The following is a 19,065-nucleotide window of genomic DNA, read 5'->3' on the forward strand; positions in this document are numbered from 1 at the left end:
AGACAGGGGGAAAGTGCTCACAAAACACACCTGAAAATCAGCCTGTATCTAGGGTACATAATGAACTCCCCCAACCTGAGAAGAAAAATATCTTGGACCTAAATTCTTTAATCTGGTCAAAGACAGAAGATACTTCTGAAGGAAAGATACACACATGGCCTATATAAGAAGACACATCACAGAGTGCTCAGTATTATCAGTTGTCAGGAAAATGGGTGTTAAAACCACATAGACTAGGAGGGGAAGAAAGGGGCATATGGGAATCCCTCATATTATTTATGGAACATTTATGTAACCTAAAGCTCCTCTTAGGATAATGAAAAAAAATTAATGGTGAAACCAAAAAACAAACAAACCAAACCAAAAGAAAACAAACAAAAAAAGAAAACAAAAAGACAGCACATAGAGTTACCCCCACTCCCAGTCCAGTGGTCACATGGTGAAGGCTGAGAACACCCAATCCTGGTGAAGATGTGAACAACCATAACTCTCACACAGGGTTCATGAGAATACAAACGGGTCCAACTACCCTGGGAAAGTCTGGGAGCTTTTATGAAGTTAGGCATATACCTCCCTTTGATCATAGGAATTGCTCACCTAGCAATTGCTCACTTCTCCCAGACAAATGAAAATCTCTGTCGACAAAAGCACTCATGGAACGATTGTTGAAAGTAGCTTTAGTCACAATAAGCAAGAGTGGAAACAGGCCAAATGTCCATTCCCTGGAGAGTCGCAAAGCACCTGCGGTAGGTGGTGCCTCGGGCTAGTACTCAGCATCAAAAGGGGAATGAGTCTGGGACATCAAAGACTTGGCAGCATGACACAGCTCTGTCTGTTTCTGCGGCACAGTCGGTTAGGGTATTCGGCTGTTAACTGAAAGGTTGGAGGTTCAAACACCCGGAAGGACGCGCACAGCCCTTTTCCAATAGCAAGTGCTTGCCGTCCCCTTCTGACCTCGCACAGCTTCTCCCCCCAGGGCATCTACCAGCCCCTCCTGCTGTCCTCTGCTGCTCCTCCACCAAAGACAAACCAAACTTAGCCGCTCCAACACACCTCTCCCGGGAGTCTCGCACCAGCTACTGTCATCCTGCCCACCTGCCGCAACCTTCTTTCCCTCTTACATACAGGGAGGCATATTTTTCTTTCATCAATGGGTTCTCTACCCTAGTTTCTTTCCGCCAGTCCCTGTTGGTCCCTTCCCATGGTCTTCCTCTAAAAAGCAGTTTTCTTTAGATAGATTCGTATGCCATAAAACCTAGCCAAAGACCACAAACAAAGGCTTTTAGTCTACTTACAATGGTGAGCCTTCATCACCACAGAAACATCCAAAAAGCAAACTTCTACTCCCATTAGCAGTCACCTCTCCAGCCCTCTATCCTTCTCTTCCCCAGCCCTATAGTGCTCCGACCAGCGCAGTTCCATCGCTGCCAAACAGGTTCCACGCTGTTCTGAGGAGGTGGAGAAGCGAGGGTGAAGAAATGAAAGACAGAAAATAGCGGTGACCAGGTGGGCTTTGAGGAGACTGCAAGGGCGCGGCAGCTGCGTCAGGTACCCAGGTTAATCAGGCACGTTATTTTATACCTTCAGTGACCTCATCACATCCAGCAGTTCTCAGGAGAAGCTCTTGTTTCTAGGTCAGTACAAATACAGTAGTTATTTTTATTTTCAATACCCTATGAAAACTGTTCTCCTGGAATTCTCATCCACACTTAGCATATTTTGTTCAACACATAACCTGGCCCAGGGGCTCCTCCTTTATCTACATTCTTCCTGTGGACTTTGGAGTCTGCTTTGCAGGTTTCTGGGGACCCTCTTTGCAGGGCTCCTCAGACTAGAGAACCACGAGTCTAGTTCCACCTTTTACATCGATTTATATTTGCATTTTGTAGAAATGCAGTCACACAAGGTAGTACTTTGTGAGTGGTTGGTTTCCTTCACTTAGCACATTTTCATTTCATTTTTGTACCTTCTGTAAGGTGGAGGGAACCCCAGGAAATGTGTGAGCTGGGGTGGGGGGAGGGAAGTTCTGTGGCACAAAAGGAAAGAGAGGGAGTAGGAATCAGAGAAGCCAGGATAGAAGGGGAAGAGGGGGACGACGGTGAAGCCAAGTGAGGCGCCAGAAGCCCGTGGATAACCCGGGAGAGGAAGCCTCTGGCAGGCGAGCCTCCCTGTGAGCACAGGCCCCTGGCTTCTTTCTTCCTGGAAGAGGTACCCTCCCCCGCCTCTCCTCACGTGGGAAGCTTGAATCTGAGCCTCACTCTGTGCGGAGGGTCCTCACAGGGTGGGAGGCAGTGAAGGTGATGCGGCTGGGAGAGGCTGCGGCTGGTGGGGTGTTGGATGTGGGGTGGCCCTCCCGAGCCACAGGAGTTGAACAGTCAGAGAAAGCCTAGACCCCAAGGCCCTGTGCTGAGGGGAAGAGAACAGAACGGAAGAGAGGCCGAGTAGTAGCAGCGCAACATAAGCACCGGCTTTGGTCGGCAACAGATGAGCTTTTGGAGCCCTGGAGAGCCCACGCGCGGGACGGGCGAGGCTCCTGCGTATACTGAGAGTGGAGAAGTGAAGCCCCGTCGCGCGCTTCTCCGCGCACGTGAAGGTAAAGCCAGAGCGACAGCAGGTTTTCAAGTCTGTCGGGAGACACAGAAGGTCAGGGACAGTGCGACCCCACCAGTCCACCAACACACGTTTTGCACTTTATTCCCCACTGGGGCAATCGCTGGACTCAGCAGATCCTCAGGGTAAGGATGAGGCTCGCCCTGGGAAAAGCCCTTAGAGATCATGGTGTCTTCCCTGCCAGGTAAGTCCCCAAGCAGCAGGGCCAGCACGCGGCAGCCTCGTGCATTTCGCTCCACACCACGCAAGGCCACCCTGCTTCCCGCGCCCCGCCCGCCGCCAGCCCCCCAAGCCGCTCTCCACCAAGTCATTCCAGCCCCGGGCGCCAAGCGCAGCCCAGGGCCGGGAAGGTCTGCAGCCCTGCGGCCACTCGCTGGCTCCTCTGCCCCGCACAGGCTGCCTCTGGCGCCTCAGGCAATGTCACCTCCCTGGATCTCGCCCTCCCAGGGGCTTTCAGCGGACCCAATATTTATCGCACACCTCTTGGTGACAGTGCATGGAAACGAGAAGAGAAGAGGTGCGCAGCGCCTGGTGGGCGGCGGCGGGTGGGGTGCTCCACGGGGGTGAACCCCCACCGGGTGCCTGCTGGCTTGTGGGGGAGCGGGGCGCAGAGCGGCGTCTGGGTGTCCTGGTGTCCTTTGGACGCCGCCTCCTGCCCGTGCCCTGGCGGCGCTTTTCCGTGTCTGCCCAGCTCGCGAGCTGCGCGTGTGCCCCGACCTCCTCACCTGCGTGTATAGACGCCTCCGCGCGGAGCCTCGGGGACCCCACCCGCCGCTCACCTCCCTCGCACGTTGCGGGTGTCGCGCCGGTCACGTCCCCCAAAAGCCTAATGAGCACTTGAGCAGCAGCCGGAGCCGAGGAGCAGGAGCGGCCGCCCCTTTCCCAAGCGAGTCACGACCCCCGGGCTCGGCCTCTGCCTCCCCTCAGGGACTCCAGCGCAGCCAGACCTGCTCCCGGGGCGGCCAGTGCGCCTCCTGCCACCCCACAGGGAGGAGACTCGCTGCGGGCCCGTGTGACGCGGCAAGAGGCGCAGGGACCCTCCAAAGCCCCGCGGGCCCTGGGGGTGTGGACGGAAGGGAAGACTGGCGCGGCCTGAGCAGCGCCCCAAGCCCCCCTCCTCCTCCCCCCGCAGCTTTGGGGGGCCGCCCACTTGGGCGCCTGGAGGCCCCAGCTGCCCGCCCCCCCTTCCTCCCGCGGTTCCATGTCTGCCTCGAGGCCTGTCTGTCTCCCGAGGACCTTTGTCCAGGCCGCCGAGGGCGTGGGGACGCGCGGGAGGCTCGGGGTCGTCCCGCCCGCGGAGGTCTCTGGCTCGGCAGCGGCTAAAACCTGAAGGCGGCCAGTCTCAAGCCTGGACTTCGCTGGAGTCGCCCTGAAGGAAGGAGAACTTGGGGGGCGCCGGAGGACTTGCCTCGGCCGCGGAGGAGCCGCAGGCGAGAGGCCGAGGCGAGAGCGCTGCCCCCAGGCGAGCGGGTCTGGCCCGTGGGCGCGTTGGGGCGAGGGCGCGGCTTCCTGGGGGGCCTGGAGCCTCGGGTCATCCGTGCAGAGCCCAGAGCCCCGGCCGCGGGCTCCAGAAGCCGGGAGGGCAGCGTCGGCAGCCCCGGGACGGTGGGAGCGGCCCGAAGGCGCAGGGGCCTAAGGCGCCGGCCCCGCAGCTGCAGGGGCTGGAGAGGCTGTCAAGGCCAAGGGTGCCCGTGGGTGCTTCTCTTCGAAAAGAAGTAGATGCAGGGGACGCAATCCAGAGAGTGGAGCTCCGGGTCCTTGGGTGAGAGGTGGGCGTGAGAGTTTGCAGCAGGGCTAAGGGAGCAGGTCTGTGGTTTGCGGGAAAGGCTGGCGCGGTGGCTGGGGAGGCCTTTTTCCTGCACTGGCTGCAGGCGCTTGAATTTGGAAGGGCGGTTGCACTCGGTACCTTGCCAATCCTGCCAGTTGGACGCCTCAGCGCAACAATTCTCACAGATGGATCCCTAAGAACACTTGTTGTTTAGTTTCTGTAGTGTAGTGATTATCACGTTTACCTCACACACAAAAGGTCCCCGTGTTTGAAACCAGTGGGAACAGCTACCTTTTCCTTAGGCTTGGAAATTGGGCGGATCCTAGACTTTGGGCACAATGTGTCCTAGCCCTGGAGAGTTTCCACCGCAGCTGCCGTTCTGGCGGGATGTCAGGCTGCCATGACTGGCAGAGTGAGGTAAGCTGCTCCAAAAGGATGCTGGCCCTTTTCACAGCACTGCTCCTAAAGAAGCAGTCAGCTGTGTAAGAAGTCATAAATGACGGGCAAAGAATAGATTTTTAAATTATGCCAGGGTGCTGGCAGACTCAGCAAATGCAGGAGGAAAAGTGCAAGGGGAAATATGTTGAGTGAGATTTCCAGTCCACAAACTTTAGGATCAAGACCAACCTGTTGCTCTATTGGGGTCAGCTGCATTTTAAAACTGAAACCAAAACTGCCTTACTCTATTAAAGGACCAGAGCACAAAATGTGGGCAGTCACTGCAGCTGTAAATTCAACAGGGAAAAACTCAGAAAGAAGAGACGCTGAAGCCAAGTTCCAAATCGTGGGTAAAACCATGTCCTATTTCTGGCTGGCTCTGGACTTAATGCATGTACAGGCAGACTCCAAGTAGTCCAGCCAAAGACAAAATCTCCGAGCTTTACATTTCACCTGCTATCCACTCCAGGACAACGAACAAGAGTCGGCAGGCTGACCATCCACCAGAATTACAGCCTGCTCTTTAAAAACAGCCAGGACTCTTTGTGATGCCTAAGAATCCAGAGTCACACCGGGCTGCGGCGGCTTGCTCGGTCGGTAGAGGTGGGGTCTGGCTGCGGACGAGGGGTCGGTCTCACAGGGGTTGCACGGTTCAGCTGACGGGGTCGCCCGGCAAAGCCAGTGACGAGGGGGTCACCCGGAGAAGCAGGCGATGAACTGGGGACAAGGGAGGCCAGGCCCTTGTCGGGGGCTCTCAGGACTGGAGGGCGCACAGCAGAAAAACTACCGCGGAGACAAGGTAAACACGCAAGTCCAACTTTATTGAGGGAGAGGCAACAGTTTTATAGGGGCTGGGGAAGGCTGATTGGTCGAAGCCATGCCCTGTTCTGATTGGTTGCCAGAGAAAGGTCAGTGGGAGGTACTGGAAGGGGGAGGGGTGGTGGTTGGGGATTGGCTGTTGCTGTTGCTGGGGGAAGTGGCAGGGTTTAGGGATTGGTGGCTGCTGTTGCTGGGGTAGAGGGCAGACTTGAGTTTCCCACCCATGCCTGGCTGTTGCTGTTGTGGGGGGGGGGGAAGGGCAGACTGGAATTTTCCGCCCTGCGCCTGCACAGGGAGAAAGAAGAAGAAGGGTGTTGCCTCATAAGGCATTGTGTGGCGCTATCCGGGAGGAGGGGCGGCCGCGGAAGCATGGCTGCCGAGAAGGGGAGACCCGAGGGCACTCTGCGCCCATGCGGAGTTCCCTTCAGGGGTGGCGGTGAGTCCGACCAGCCACCCTATTATGGGGGCAGCGGCTTGGCCTGCCGCGGCTCCTCCCCCGCCAGGCCAGCAAACCACACTTCAGCCCGAGGGGTGACCGCACCGGGCGTCTTTCAAAATATCAAGAATACGGTCCAAATGTATCTGCAACAATTACTCACTTTAAGAGAAATGGGAAAGATGACCCACAATCAAAATTCAGGAAGAGCGATGCAGAGATGACACAAATGTTGGAATGTGGAGGCAAGAAATGCCTCAGATATACTTGTAACTGTGCTCCTGGTTAAAGGGAAAATAACACCACCCAAAAAGTAAAAGTCCTCAAGAAATAGAAATAATAAAGAGAAGACAAAATCAACAACATTTAATGTGAAAGGAAGGCTATTAAATTTTTAAAAAAGGAATCACTGTATAGAACTCACTACATTTGGAGGATGACAGCAAGTCAGTGAATTTGGAGATGGAAAAATAGGAACTGTCCTACCTGAAAGTCAGAGGGGGGGATGAAAATACAGTTAACACACGCCCATGTTCATAGCCGCCTCATTCGCGAGTGCCAAGAGTTGGAAAAAACCCAGGTGTCCATCACCCGGTGAATAGACGAACGACTTGTGATGTACAGAGACTGTGAACTGTGTGTAGCGGGAAGAAGAAATGACCCGTGAAGCCAGTGACAATGGGGGTGAACCTGGAGGATGTTATGTTGAGTCAAGCACGCCAGACACACAACGCAGATTCTAAATGATCGCGCTATCATGAACTGAATGTTTCACGTAAACTCATGGAGTGCATAATTAGAATGCAGGTCACCCGTAAATAGCTTAATCTGTGAAGAATTCATGGGGGGAAGTGGCTGTGTGTAAATCTTTGGGGATGACTAGAAATGGTTAAAGCATATGATGGTATTTGTCACTAGCAGTGCTATCGAATGGGTCTCACAGTGGTTGAAAGGCCTAGTTTAAGGTCATGGATACGGCTGGCAGGAAAGCTATAAACTGTAACTGGGACTGTATGAGACAGTAGACCTCATGCTAAACATGAATATGGGGGAGATTGCGTATATATGTGACTGCTTTACACGATATAAATGCAAACCCACTAGTGAGGAGGAAAAAGAATTGAAGCTGTGTACAGCAGGCAAGACCAAGAGAGACTGAAAGATGATGAGTTTTGTTTGTTTTCTCTTTATTATTATTATTATTGAAATAATGAGAGTGCCTGGGAAAGACTGGAGTGATGAATGCACAAATACGTGATAAAAACAAATACCATTGTTTGTAGTCTGTGGATAGATTAATGCTTTATTAGTAACAATTTAATCAACATGTTAAAAAATTAATTCCATTCAAAATAACAACAAAGAATAAAATAATGCTTGAGAGCAAATTCACTAAAAGTGCTAAGCTTGTACTTAATTGGTGTAGACTTTCTGTTGGAGGTGAGGAAAAGTATTAATAATGAGTTGTGGTGACTGTAGAAAAAAAAATTGTGAACATAATTAGTACCCCTCAACTGGACACCTGAAAATGATTAAAGTGGAAATTAAGTGTTGCATTTGTATATATAGCTATATAATTGTAGTAAAAAAAATTGTGAATGTAATTAGTACCCTCGATTATAGACATGAAATTAATATGAAATGTCTGTGTTGTAATTTTATGTATAAATGTGTGTACATTTGTATGTGTACAGACAGACACACACACACTTAAAAGAGCCTTGGGACCTGAGGAACTATCAAAATTTCCCGTGTTTACTTTGAGTTTAAGAAAGAGAAAGGAGAGAGAATGAGGGCAGAAAAATATAGAGCTAATCAGCCCAATTTGGTGGGAAAACTAGTCATTTGCCGCGTTCGGGTAAAGGAGAGGGTCCGACCATCAGGCAACCGCTCCACTACCCTCCAGACAGGGTGGCCCTTGTGGGCCTCCCCCCAGCGCACCTCCGTCTCACCCTCGCAGGTTTCTCTTCAAAACGTGGAACAAACCGTTTACCAGCAAGCGGGCTGAGCAGAGCAGCCCATCTCCAGGGGACACACAAAGGACACAACCTGGCTTGGGTGGCTCTGTGTTCATGCATTTCACGGCAGATGTGTGTGTCTGCGGTGACCACGGCGAGGAGCGCAGGGCTCGGGTGTGAAGGCGCCACGGGCTGCTGATGCCACGCAGCTGAGGAAGCTTGGGGACACGCTGGATGGCCCTCGACAGCCGCTCCTGCCCGAGTGTGGAGGGAGATCAGGCAGGACCGTGGTGCCCCCCTGTGGGAAACAAAGGCATGCTATTTCCATAGTAGCAAGTTACTTTCTGACCACTGGGTCATGCTGTCCCTAGAGATACACTGTGCAGGTGGCTAACCTCTCAGGGAACATTCCAGCAGAACCCGGACTTGATAGTACGAGTAACCTGGGCAACAAGATTTATGAGTATATTTGTTTCAGTAACATAATAGACCATCTTGAGCTTTAGTTACTATCTTATCCACTGTGCACTGTGTTTTCAAGAGTGAGGTCATGGGAATAGTTAGCTAGACTAGTTGCTGGTTCTCACGACTGCTTGGGGTATATAAAGAAGCCCCTGATATTAATAAACTTGTCTGATGAGCTTGAGGCTTCAGTGCTCTCAGATCCCCTGATCCCAATCTCTCTTTGTCTTTCATTCCCGATACCCTTCGGGTCCATGACTCGGACAACCCCCCTGACAAACGGCCACACCTGTGTCTCACAGGCAACTCAGAGTCACAGAGGGTAAAACTCAATTTAGCATCCGTAACAACTAAACACTGATGGCAAGCTTCATCTTCATGAATCTTTTAATACTAAGGATATATATTACACATCCATACAATTGCTTTGAACGGCTTGCAAAGCATACACATACTATTGCCAACATGATGACAAGACCTTGTCATTCCTTTGGTACAAAAAACAGCTGGAGAGATCTAACACCACTGACCAAATTTGTTTCTCCATTATGTCCATTATGATCCTGGCCTTTTTCTTGGCATTCTACTTCTGTTGCTTATTTCTTCCCGGGATTGGAATTGGAGTTACCAAACCCAGCAAAGGAGGGTCCCTTCACAGATCCTCTGAGTAACACCATGAGGTTGACAGTTGAAGGTTTTGGGTCATCAACCAGGGCCTGGATGAATTTCTCTTCTTTTTGGATAGGAGTTTGTTATGCTTTTGGAAAGGGCCTTTCTCAGACTCTCACTGACAAAAGAGGGGTTTGCATAGTTTAATTTGCATGTCGTTACTTTATCCTGTTGCCTGAGCCACTTGTCCCTTGCAAGCTTTTGCTTTGGGTGCTATCACTCGGTCTTTTGGTTCTGTCCTCCATAAGCAACACTGTGGAAAATTACCTTGGAAAATTTTGAGGGATGTTAAAGTCATTTTTCCTGCAGACAATTGGAGGGAAAGAGAGCCAGCAATTGTAGTGGCATTGGTGGTTCAGTGGCAGAATTCTTGCTCCCCACACAGGAGATCCGGGTTCGATTCTTGGCCAATGCACCTAATGGCAGGCAGATTGATTTCACATATTCCTGCCCATCCTCATACGTCTGGCAGATTATTTTCAACCATTACATAGTGTCTGGCAGATCATTTTGTGCTTCTCACTGCCAGCAGTGGGTGTCCCCAAAACCATCCTGCCTAGCAGATTGTTTTTGATTCTCACTGCCAGCAGGAGGTGCCCCAGGAACCCAACTTTCTGCAAGTTCTCTGACAACCCAAATGCGCTCAAGTCACTAGAAAACCTGTAATAACTTTGCTCATATTCTCTTCTGAGTATTCATTTCTACCTTCTGAAATCCTGCTATTGTCTTAAATTTCTGCCCCTAGTGTTTTCTCCATCTCATTCCTTTTCTGCCTTTGGACTTGGAGACTTCGCTCATTCAGGAGTTCCTAGGCTTCTCATTCAAAGCGGTTTAGCGCCCTCAAAGGACTGGTTTGGCTGCAATGGTATACACAGTGTTTTCATTTTGGTTCAGTCCAGAATATTTTCTAATTTCCATTGGCGTCTCTGCTTTGGTACAAAGATTCATGGAAAGGGTTCCAAAGACATGGGATTTCCTTCTTATATTTTCGGGACTGAATTCTAGATGCCGACTGATTCTGATCAACTGCCTGAAGATTTTTTTCCTCCCTCCAGGCAGTCTTGGAATATGCCTCTGACCATCCCTTGGCAGTCATGACCAGTCGGGGAACACCACACCAATCGCAGGTACTCACGGGAATGGGAAAACCCACGAGAGGTCAAGCTTGTGGCCACGAATTCTTGTAAACTGTTTTAAAAAAATTCCTCTTCTTGATACTGTTTGTAAAGCCAAGGCCACTCTGTGCAAAGAAACCTGGGGTTTGAAGGGGCAGGTTTAGACTGGATCATCCTTCCCCTTACGGCATAGGATTTGCCCCTGCAGCTCCTTGGGGCAAGGACTGCCTGTAGGACTTCTCAAATTAGCCTGGGAAAGAAACTTGAACTCAGGCCTCTTTGTCCTCAAGCCCACCAAAGAGAAGTCCAAATAAGCAATGTTAGCAATCAACCTCAGGGCACAGGCAGCTTTGAGGACTCTGTTTTTACTTTGTGCTCTGGCACCTGCGAAGGTTCCTGGGAGGTTTGCTGTGCACCTCAGTCTAAATGTTTTCAAGCTATCTATCAAGTTTTAAAAGAGAAAAATCATCTCTAAAAGACATTGTATCTCTTACTTTGACAACAATTGCAGGACGAGGTCTGGGAGGGTAAGGATGGATTTAGAATCCCTGGATTAAGAACAGGCCCATGAGAAAAACGGAGAGTGGTGCAAACCTCCTTTACCACTTGCCAGTCTTGCTCCAACCAGCTGGTGTTCTGCTCTGCCCGCACCTCCAGCTCCATCCACTGACTGTCTCTTCACAAAAGGCCATCTGGCCACACCTCCCCACCCCAGCCCCAGTCCTGGGTGTGCGCAGAGCCAGGCTACCTTTGGTGCTCACTTTGACCACTCAGGTTGTGGAACTGCTACACGTGGGCAAAGGAAACTTGGGCAAGCAATTCTGGCATTCTGTGTAGCTGGGTGAGTCTTTGGAGGAGAGGGGGCATGGGTTCCATGTGGGCATGTCCCTCCACATTGTCCTCGCCCAGGGGAGGGAGGGAGGCCGGAAGAGGGCACAAGAGGGGCCGTGCCAGATTCCTTCTTCCCTGGCAAGAAGCCCAATACCCTGTACAGGAGCAAGAGAACCACGGGAGCTCACACATTCCCCAGCAACGGTGAGATCCTGCTGTTGTCATCCACACCCACTTCAGCTTCAAAAGTTGGGAGCACGGGAAGAAAACAGGCAAGTGCAGGCAAAAGGAGGTGGGTTTCAAGGAAGCCGGGATGTTGTGTCCACTGTCCAGGCTCCCCAACCTGTGAGGGGAAGCAGCTGTGGAAATATGCCCTCAAGGGTCTGCTTCTTGGCAGAACGCGTTACAGTTATGCATTTACTGGTTGGAAAAGGATGACTAAACGAACAAAAGTGCCAAGGATAGATGTCTGTGAATATTCCTTAAGCAGTTTATCATTCACCGATAAACTGATGTTTGAACATTATGAATCTATTCAGGCACAGAAAGAAATGCAATGCCAAGAAAAAGTTAGAAAATAATGACTTAGAGGCTATTACTGATAACAATGATTGGATATTAATGTCACTGTCGTACCTTGTCAAGGTACCTTGGTTCCGTTATGTAAGGGGTCAGGAGAGCCGTAAAAAGGGGGTGATTCTGGGGTTGGTAGGAGTGAGGTTTCCCTGGGCAGAAAGAAGATCAGGACAGAAGAAGAAGCGGAAGAGAAGGAGGAAGCCACGTGAGGCATGAGGAGTCCACGGAGAAGCGGCTGGAAGGTGCGGGTGTGGTGGAACCCCGAGGCTCGCCAGGGTGTGACCCGTCCTGACAGCTCTTCAAGTCTGCCATGAAACACAGAACGGTGGGGGAAGCGCGCACGCAGCCTCCCACCAACGCAAATGATGCAGTAGAGTTCTCCCCACGTGGGGAAATCGCAGGGGTCAGCAGGTCCCCAGTGTGGTGGAGCAGCTCGCCCTGGGGAAGCCGCCCTCGTGACCGTGGCGTCTCCGCTGCCAGGGAGCTACGCAGACAGCCGGCGCCGGCACGCGGCAGCCCCGTGGCGCTTCACTCTGCGCTCACGGTCGCCACTCTCCTGCCACCCTGCGCCGCCAGCCACCCAATCGCTGTCTCCACGACATCATCCCAGCCCCGGGCGCCAACCCCAGGCCACGGCGCGGGAGACTCCCGCCCGGAAGCAGCGGCTGCGGGCGGCCACCACCGCACTGGCTCCTCCGCACGCCGCACAGGCTGCCCTGGCGCCCCTGTCCCCCTCACCCCCCTGGGTCTCGCGCTCCGCGAGGCTCCCAAGGGACACTGCACGGAATCCCGTCCATCAGTGTCTCCAGGCCGCTGGGCGGTATTGCAAGGACACAAGAAACCTGTGCAGCACCTAGGTGGGCGGCGGGGGGCGGCTTGGGGACGGGGTGGGGGGGCGCCAACCGGGATGAACCCACCCCCGCCGTCTGCTTGTGGGTGGGGCCGGGGCGCAGAGCGCCGTCTGCACGTCCTGGTGTTCATTTGTGCCCCTGCCTTCTGCTCCTGGCGCTGAAGGCGCTTTCCCATTTCCTCCAGGCTCCAAGCTGCGCGCGTGGGGCCCCGAACCTCCTCACTTACGACGGGCGGCCTCGGGGACCTCACCCACGCTCACCTCTCCTCAACCCTCTCGGGTGTCGCGCCCCGGTCACCTTCTCCAAAGGCCTAGTAAACCCTTCACCACCAACCGGCGCCGAGGATCCAGGGCTCCACGCCCCACTTGCAGGCCAGGCAGGTTAGCTAAGACTTGGCACCCCCGCCCCCACCGCCCCCGCCCAGGCCCCGCCTCCCCGATTCCCAGCTCCAGCAGTCCTGCACCCTAGGAAGGCGGCAGCAGGGGAGGCCGAGGGCGCAGGTTTAAGGATTACAATCGCTGCAGGACTGTTTAGACATGGGAGAGAGGTTGAGTAACTCTCTAGATCAGCCACTTCCTCCGTGAGCGGTGTGGACCGAGGGGAAGACTCGCACAGGCCTGAGAAGCGGCCCACAAGTGAGTCCCCGCAGTTTGGGAGTGGTTGCCGAGTCTCTTGGCCTTGGGCGCTTGGAGCACAGCAGCCAGCCTTATGGGGATGTATCAAAGCATGGTCATTGGTCCGGCAACGCCACCCAAGTGCAAAAACCTTCCCTGGCCGGGAATCGAACCCGGGCTGCAGCGGTGAAGGTGCCGAATCCTAGTCACTAGACCGCCAGGGAGGTGTGGGCTCTGTTTTCGCCAGGCTCATTCCACCAGCAGTGCTGGTGGAACCTAACATGAACATGAATCTACACTAGCCTTTTAAAAAAGTTTTTACAAAGATTTATTTAACTTATTTGCACATACCCCCATTCTTTGCAGTCTCTGTCTGTTTCTTGTGTGATCTATGTGCCTACTCTTCTTTTTGCAAGCACCAGAATCCAGACCTGGGACCTCCTGTGTGGTAGGCGGGTGTCTGACTGCTTAAGCCACATCCTCTTCCCTGTGGTAGGTATTTTTATTTATTTAAATATGCATCCCCCAAAACCCGAACACAGAATAAGCACATCAAGCCCACCTAGCCATATTTACAGAGATGGTAAAACAGAATTCTACATAAACAAAGGAAAATGCCATAAAAGGACTTTAAATAGCTGCTGTTTCCACTAAAATTCATCTCTTCTCTTTCTCCAAAATTCTGCCAGACCCTGTCTTAGGTTGCAACAGGCTTACCGATTCTAAGTACCAGAAATACATTGGTTTTTACAATGGGAGTTTGTTAGCAGAAACTCTTAGAGTTTCAAGGTTGTGAAGTGTCCAAATCAGAGGACTATCAGAGATCCCTTCTCACCAAAGTCAGCTACTGGTGATCATGGTGTCCTGCCATGTGGTCAAGCAAGATGGCCACCGGTCCCTGACAATGCCCTTACCTTCCCCACCAGAATCTATCATCTCTCAGAGCAAGCTGTGGGTGACCAGGCATAAAGTTGTCTCTTTCTGGGCCTCCTCTCTTAGTCTTGGTTGCTCTGCTCTCATCCCAAGTTCAGCTGTGGGTTATCAGACCTATGGCAGGGTTTGTCTCCATGGGCCCAGCCTCTCAGAGGCATCTTTTTTTTCCTTTAGAGGAGAAGTGGTTTCAACAGAGAGAGAATCTCCATCCCTACTTCAGATAGCCAGTAGCTCCTGGGGAATTTAACAAACACCTTCAACTGGGTCCCTGCCTTAATGCCTGCCCTACAGAATTTGGATTTCTGCATCCCCATGGTTGCCCATCAACTTGATAAAATCTCATACTATTTAAAGATATCTCCTGTCTGTTCTGTTTCCCTAGAGAAGCCTGACTAATGCAGTGGGTTATTGTAAACTTAATCGGGGTTGACTCCAATTGCAACAGCAGTTTCAGATGTGTTATCATTGCTTGAGCAAATAAATACATTCCCGGTACCTAGTATTTACAGCTATTAATATGAAAAATACTTTTTTCTCAATAGCCATTAGTAAGAACCATAAGAAACAGTTTGTTTTCAGCTGGCAATGCCATCAACATACCTTCACCATCCTACCTCATGGGTATATCATGTCTCCAGCCCTATGTCATACTGTCCACAGGGACTTTGATCACCTCTCCTTCCCACAAGTCAGCATATTGAGGATCTCATGCTGACTGGACCTAGTGAGCAAAAAGTATCCATGACTCTAGACTTATGTGCAAGGCATTTGTGTGAGAAAAGATGAGAGATAAATCCCACAAAAATACAGGGGACATCCACCTTGGTGAAATTTCTCGGTGTCCAGTGGTGTGGGACATGTCAGAATATCCCTTCTCAAGTGAAGGATAAGCTGTTGCATCTGGCCACTCCTACAACCAAAAAAAGGGCAGAACACTAAGTTTGGAATAACATATTCCTCATTTGGGTGTGCTACTCCAGCCCAGTTACTGAGAGACTAGAAAAGTTGCTAGCGTTGAGTGGTGAATGGTACAAGAGGAGGCTGCTGCTCAGGCTGTGCTGCCACTTGGGCCATATGATCCAGCAGATCCAATGGTGCTGGAAGTGTCAATGGCAAAATAGAGATTCTGTCTGGACTCTTTGGCAGGTCCCTATAGGATAATCATAATGCAGATCCTAAGGGTTTTGGAGCAAAGTCCTGTCATCCTCTGCAGATAACAGCTTTTGTCCTGCTATTGGACCTTAGTAGAGACTGAACACTTAACCATGGGCCACCAAGTTACCATGAGACCTGAGATGTCCATCACGATCTAGGCATTGTCTGACCCACAAAAACATAAAGTTGGGCTTGCAGAGAAGCACTCTGTTATAAAGTGGAAGTGGCGTATGAGAGATAGGGCTTGAGGAGTCCTGAAGGCACATGTAAGTTACATGAGGATGTGGCCCAAATGCCCATGATCACCACTCCTGCCACACCACCTTCTTTTTTCCCTGAGGCCTCTTGGGGAGTTGCTTAAAATCAGTTGACCAAGGAAAAGAAAATTCAAGCCTGGTTTATAGATGGTTCTGCATCATTTGCAGGTACCCCTCAAAAGTGGACAGCTATAGCACTGCAGTCCCTTTTTGTGATGTCCCTAAAGGACAGTGAGGGCAAATCCTTCCAGTGGGCAGAACTTCAAGCAGTGTACCTGGTTGTTCATTTTGTTTGGAAGGAGAATGGCTGTAAGTATGTTTGTACATGGACTTATATGCAGTTGCCAATGGTTTGGCTGGATGGTCAGGGACTTGGAAGTAACATGATTGGAAAATAGGTGACAAAGAGGTTTGGGGAAGAGGTATATAGATAAACCTTTCTGATTAGGCAAAAAACAAGAACACAAAGTGGTCCTGGTGGTAGGGATGGAAGTTATGTACAGGCTCAGCAAATGGACTTCCCTTCACCAAGCCCGACTTGGCTACAGCCAAGGCTGAGTGCCCAATCTGCCAGCAGCAAAGACTCAGGTCCCAATATGGCACCATTCCCCAAGGCGATCAGCCTGCTATCTGGTGGCAGGTTGATTACATTGGACCTCTTCCATCATGGAAGTGGACAGCGATATGTTCTAACTGGAAAACGGACATACCCTAGACAAGGTTTTGCTTTCCCTGCGAACAATGCTTCTTTCAAAACTACCATCTGTGGATTTACCAAATGTCTTATCCACTGCCATGGTATTCCACACAGCATTGCTTCTGACAAAGAAACCCACTTCACAGCAAATGATGTATGGGAATAGGCTCATGGAATTCACTGGTCTTACCATGTCCCCACCATCCTGAAATAGCTGGATGAATAAAATGGTGGGAAAGCATTTTGAAGACTCAATTACATTGCCAACTAGGTTGCAAGACCTGGCAGGCCTGGGGCAATGTTTTCCAGGAGGCTGTGTATGCTCTAAATCAACATCCACTATATCGTGCTTTTTCTGTCATACCCAGGATTCATGGGTCCAGGAATCAAGGTATGGAAATGGGAGTGGCACCACTCACTATTACCCCAAGTGAGCCACTGGGAAAATACTTCCTTCCTGTCCCTAGAAACCTAAGCTCTGCTGGACTACAGGTCTTAGCTCCAAAAGGAGGAGTGCTTTCACCAGGGAACACAACAATGATTCCACTGAAGTGGAAGTTAAGACTGCCACCTGGCCACTTTGGACTCCTCAGGACTCTGAATCAAAGCAAAGAAGGGAATTACTGTACTGGCTGGAGTGATTGATCCTATCAAGGGAAGATAGGACCACACCTACACAATGGAGGTAGAGAAGGGTTTGCCTGGAATACCGAAGATCCCCTAGGGTGTCTGTTAGTCCTGAAGGCACATAAATGTTACATGAGGATGTGGCCCAAATGCCCATGATCACAACTCATGCCACACCACCTTCTATTTTCCCTATGGCCTCTGGGGGAGTGCCTTACGATCAGTTGACCAAGGATGAGAAAACTCGGGCCTGGTTTACAGATGGTTCTGCATGATATGCAAGTACCCATCAAAAGTGGACCATTATAGCACCATATACCATGCCTTGTGATCAAAGAAAATGGAAAATTTCAACAACCCAATCCAGGCAGGACCAACAATGGCCCAGAATCTTCAGGAATGAAAGTTTGGGTCACCCCACCATGCAGAGAACCATGGTCAACTGTGGTGCTTGATGGGGATAAAAGGAACATGGACTGGGTAGTGGAAGAAGGCAGTGATAAATATCTACTCCAACCATGTGAACAGTTACAGAAACAAGGATGGAATGGTCATGAATATTTCTTCCTTGATTAGTAATGAGCATGTTTGTATATATATGTAAAACAAATATCTTTGTTTTCTTCCCTATCATTTCTGCTTACAATATGACATAAATTGTATTAGTTTCATGTTGCAGTATTTAAGTTTAAGAATGACTATTACCCAAGGACTTACACCCTATTCAAGAGTTTTAATTATCAGTGAATTGACTCCATAAATGGCTGGTTACATCTACCATCAACTGAGGAGATTGCCTTCAGCAGTGAGTGAAATCTTATCCAATCAGTTAAAGGCCTTAAAAGAAGTTATTTCAGAATTCAGAGAGAGGATCCCATCTCTACTTTAGATAGCCAGCATCTCCTGGGGAATTAAATGGGACCTTCATCTGAGTCACTGGCTTTCCCCCTGCCCTATGGAATTTGGATTTGTGCATCCACACAGTTGTATGAGACAATTTTATAAAATCTCATGCTATTTACAGATATCTCCTATTTGTTCTGTTTCCCCTAGAGAACCCTGACTAATGCACCATTTGACAAGCTAAGGACTAAGTATCACCGACAACCAGCCACAGAATGCCACAGTCTTTGAGAAGAAAGCACCCAATTTATGATACCTTTATTTTGGCTTTCTTTTAGCCTCAAAATGTGAGCTAATAAGATCCCACTCTTGGGAAACAGACTTTGGCCCAGTGGTTAGGGCATCCGTCTACCCTATGGGAGGTCCGCGGTTCAAACCCCGGGCTTCCTTGACCCGTGTGGAGCTGGCCATGCGCAGTGCTGATGAGCACAAGGAGTGTCGTGCCACGCAAGGGTGTCCCCCGTGTGGGGGATCCCCACGCGCAAGGAGTGCGCCCGTGAGGAGAGCCGCCCAGCGTGAAAAGAAAGAGCAGCCTGCCGAGGAATGGCGCCGCCCACACTTCCCGTGCCGCTGACGACAACAGAAGCAGACAAAGAAACAAGACGCAGCAAATAGACACCAAGAACAGACAACCAGGGGAGGGGGGGAAATTAAATAAATAAATAAATCTTAAAAAAAAAAATATCCCACTCTTTAACCCCACCCATTTCATGGTATTTGCTTGAGCAGCCAAGGAAACTAAAACAACATACTTGGTTTGATTTGTTCTTAGGTATTTTGTTTCTTGAGTTACTATTATAAATGGAATTTTTTTCTTGATTTCTTATTCAGATTTTTCACTACGTGTGTAGAAACACTACTGATTTCGCACATTGTTCTTGTGCCCAGCCACACTGATGAATTTGTTTATTAGTGCCAAGGGTTTCATTGTCGATTTTTCAGGATTATAGAAACATAGGATCTTGTCATCTGAAAATATGAGAAATTTTACTCCTGGCTTTCCACTTTGGGTGGCTTTTATTTCTTTCTCTTGCCTAACTTCCCTGTCCAGAACTCCCAGTACAGCGCTGATGCTAGTGGGGGCAATGGGCATCCTTGCCTTGTTCTGATCTTAGAGGGGAAGCTTCCAGTTTTTCACTGTTAAGTATGATGCTAGTGGTAGATTTTTTCCCCCATATAAATCCTTTATTATGTTAGGGTGTTTCTTTCCAGTCTTAGTTTTCTAAGTGTAGGTAGTTTGTGTACCTCTAGGAATTTCCATATTTAATCCAGGTTACTAATTTGTTGGCATACAGTTTTCAAAATATCCTCTTATAATCTACCTTATTTCTGTGTGATTAGTAACA

At 50.2% G+C, this 19,065-nt stretch overlaps 1 long non-coding RNA gene and 1 other non-coding gene across 3 annotated transcripts; one reads left to right on the forward strand and one right to left on the reverse strand.

Moving 5' to 3' along the window:
* The first annotated feature begins 10,145 nt into the window (after nucleotides 1-10,145).
* LOC131273135 (uncharacterized) lies at nucleotides 10,146-18,417 on the forward strand. 2 transcript variants are annotated; one of them, XR_009180298.1, is made up of 3 exons: nucleotides 10,146-10,287; nucleotides 13,564-13,639; nucleotides 17,870-18,417. It is a non-coding gene; the product is annotated as an uncharacterized lncRNA (long non-coding RNA). The 2 variants fall into 2 exon arrangements; XR_009180299.1 differs by lacking the exon at nucleotides 17,870-18,417 and adding an exon at nucleotides 16,558-16,772.
* LOC111758763 (U1 spliceosomal RNA) lies at nucleotides 12,008-12,170 on the reverse strand. The gene has a single exon (XR_002792929.2). It is a non-coding gene; the product is annotated as a U1 spliceosomal RNA (small nuclear RNA).
* Nucleotides 18,418-19,065: the final 648 nt, after the last annotated feature.

Source organism: Dasypus novemcinctus, chromosome 13, assembly GCF_030445035.2.
Source record: "Dasypus novemcinctus isolate mDasNov1 chromosome 13, mDasNov1.1.hap2, whole genome shotgun sequence".
NCBI classification, from domain to species: domain Eukaryota; kingdom Metazoa; phylum Chordata; class Mammalia; order Cingulata; family Dasypodidae; genus Dasypus; species Dasypus novemcinctus.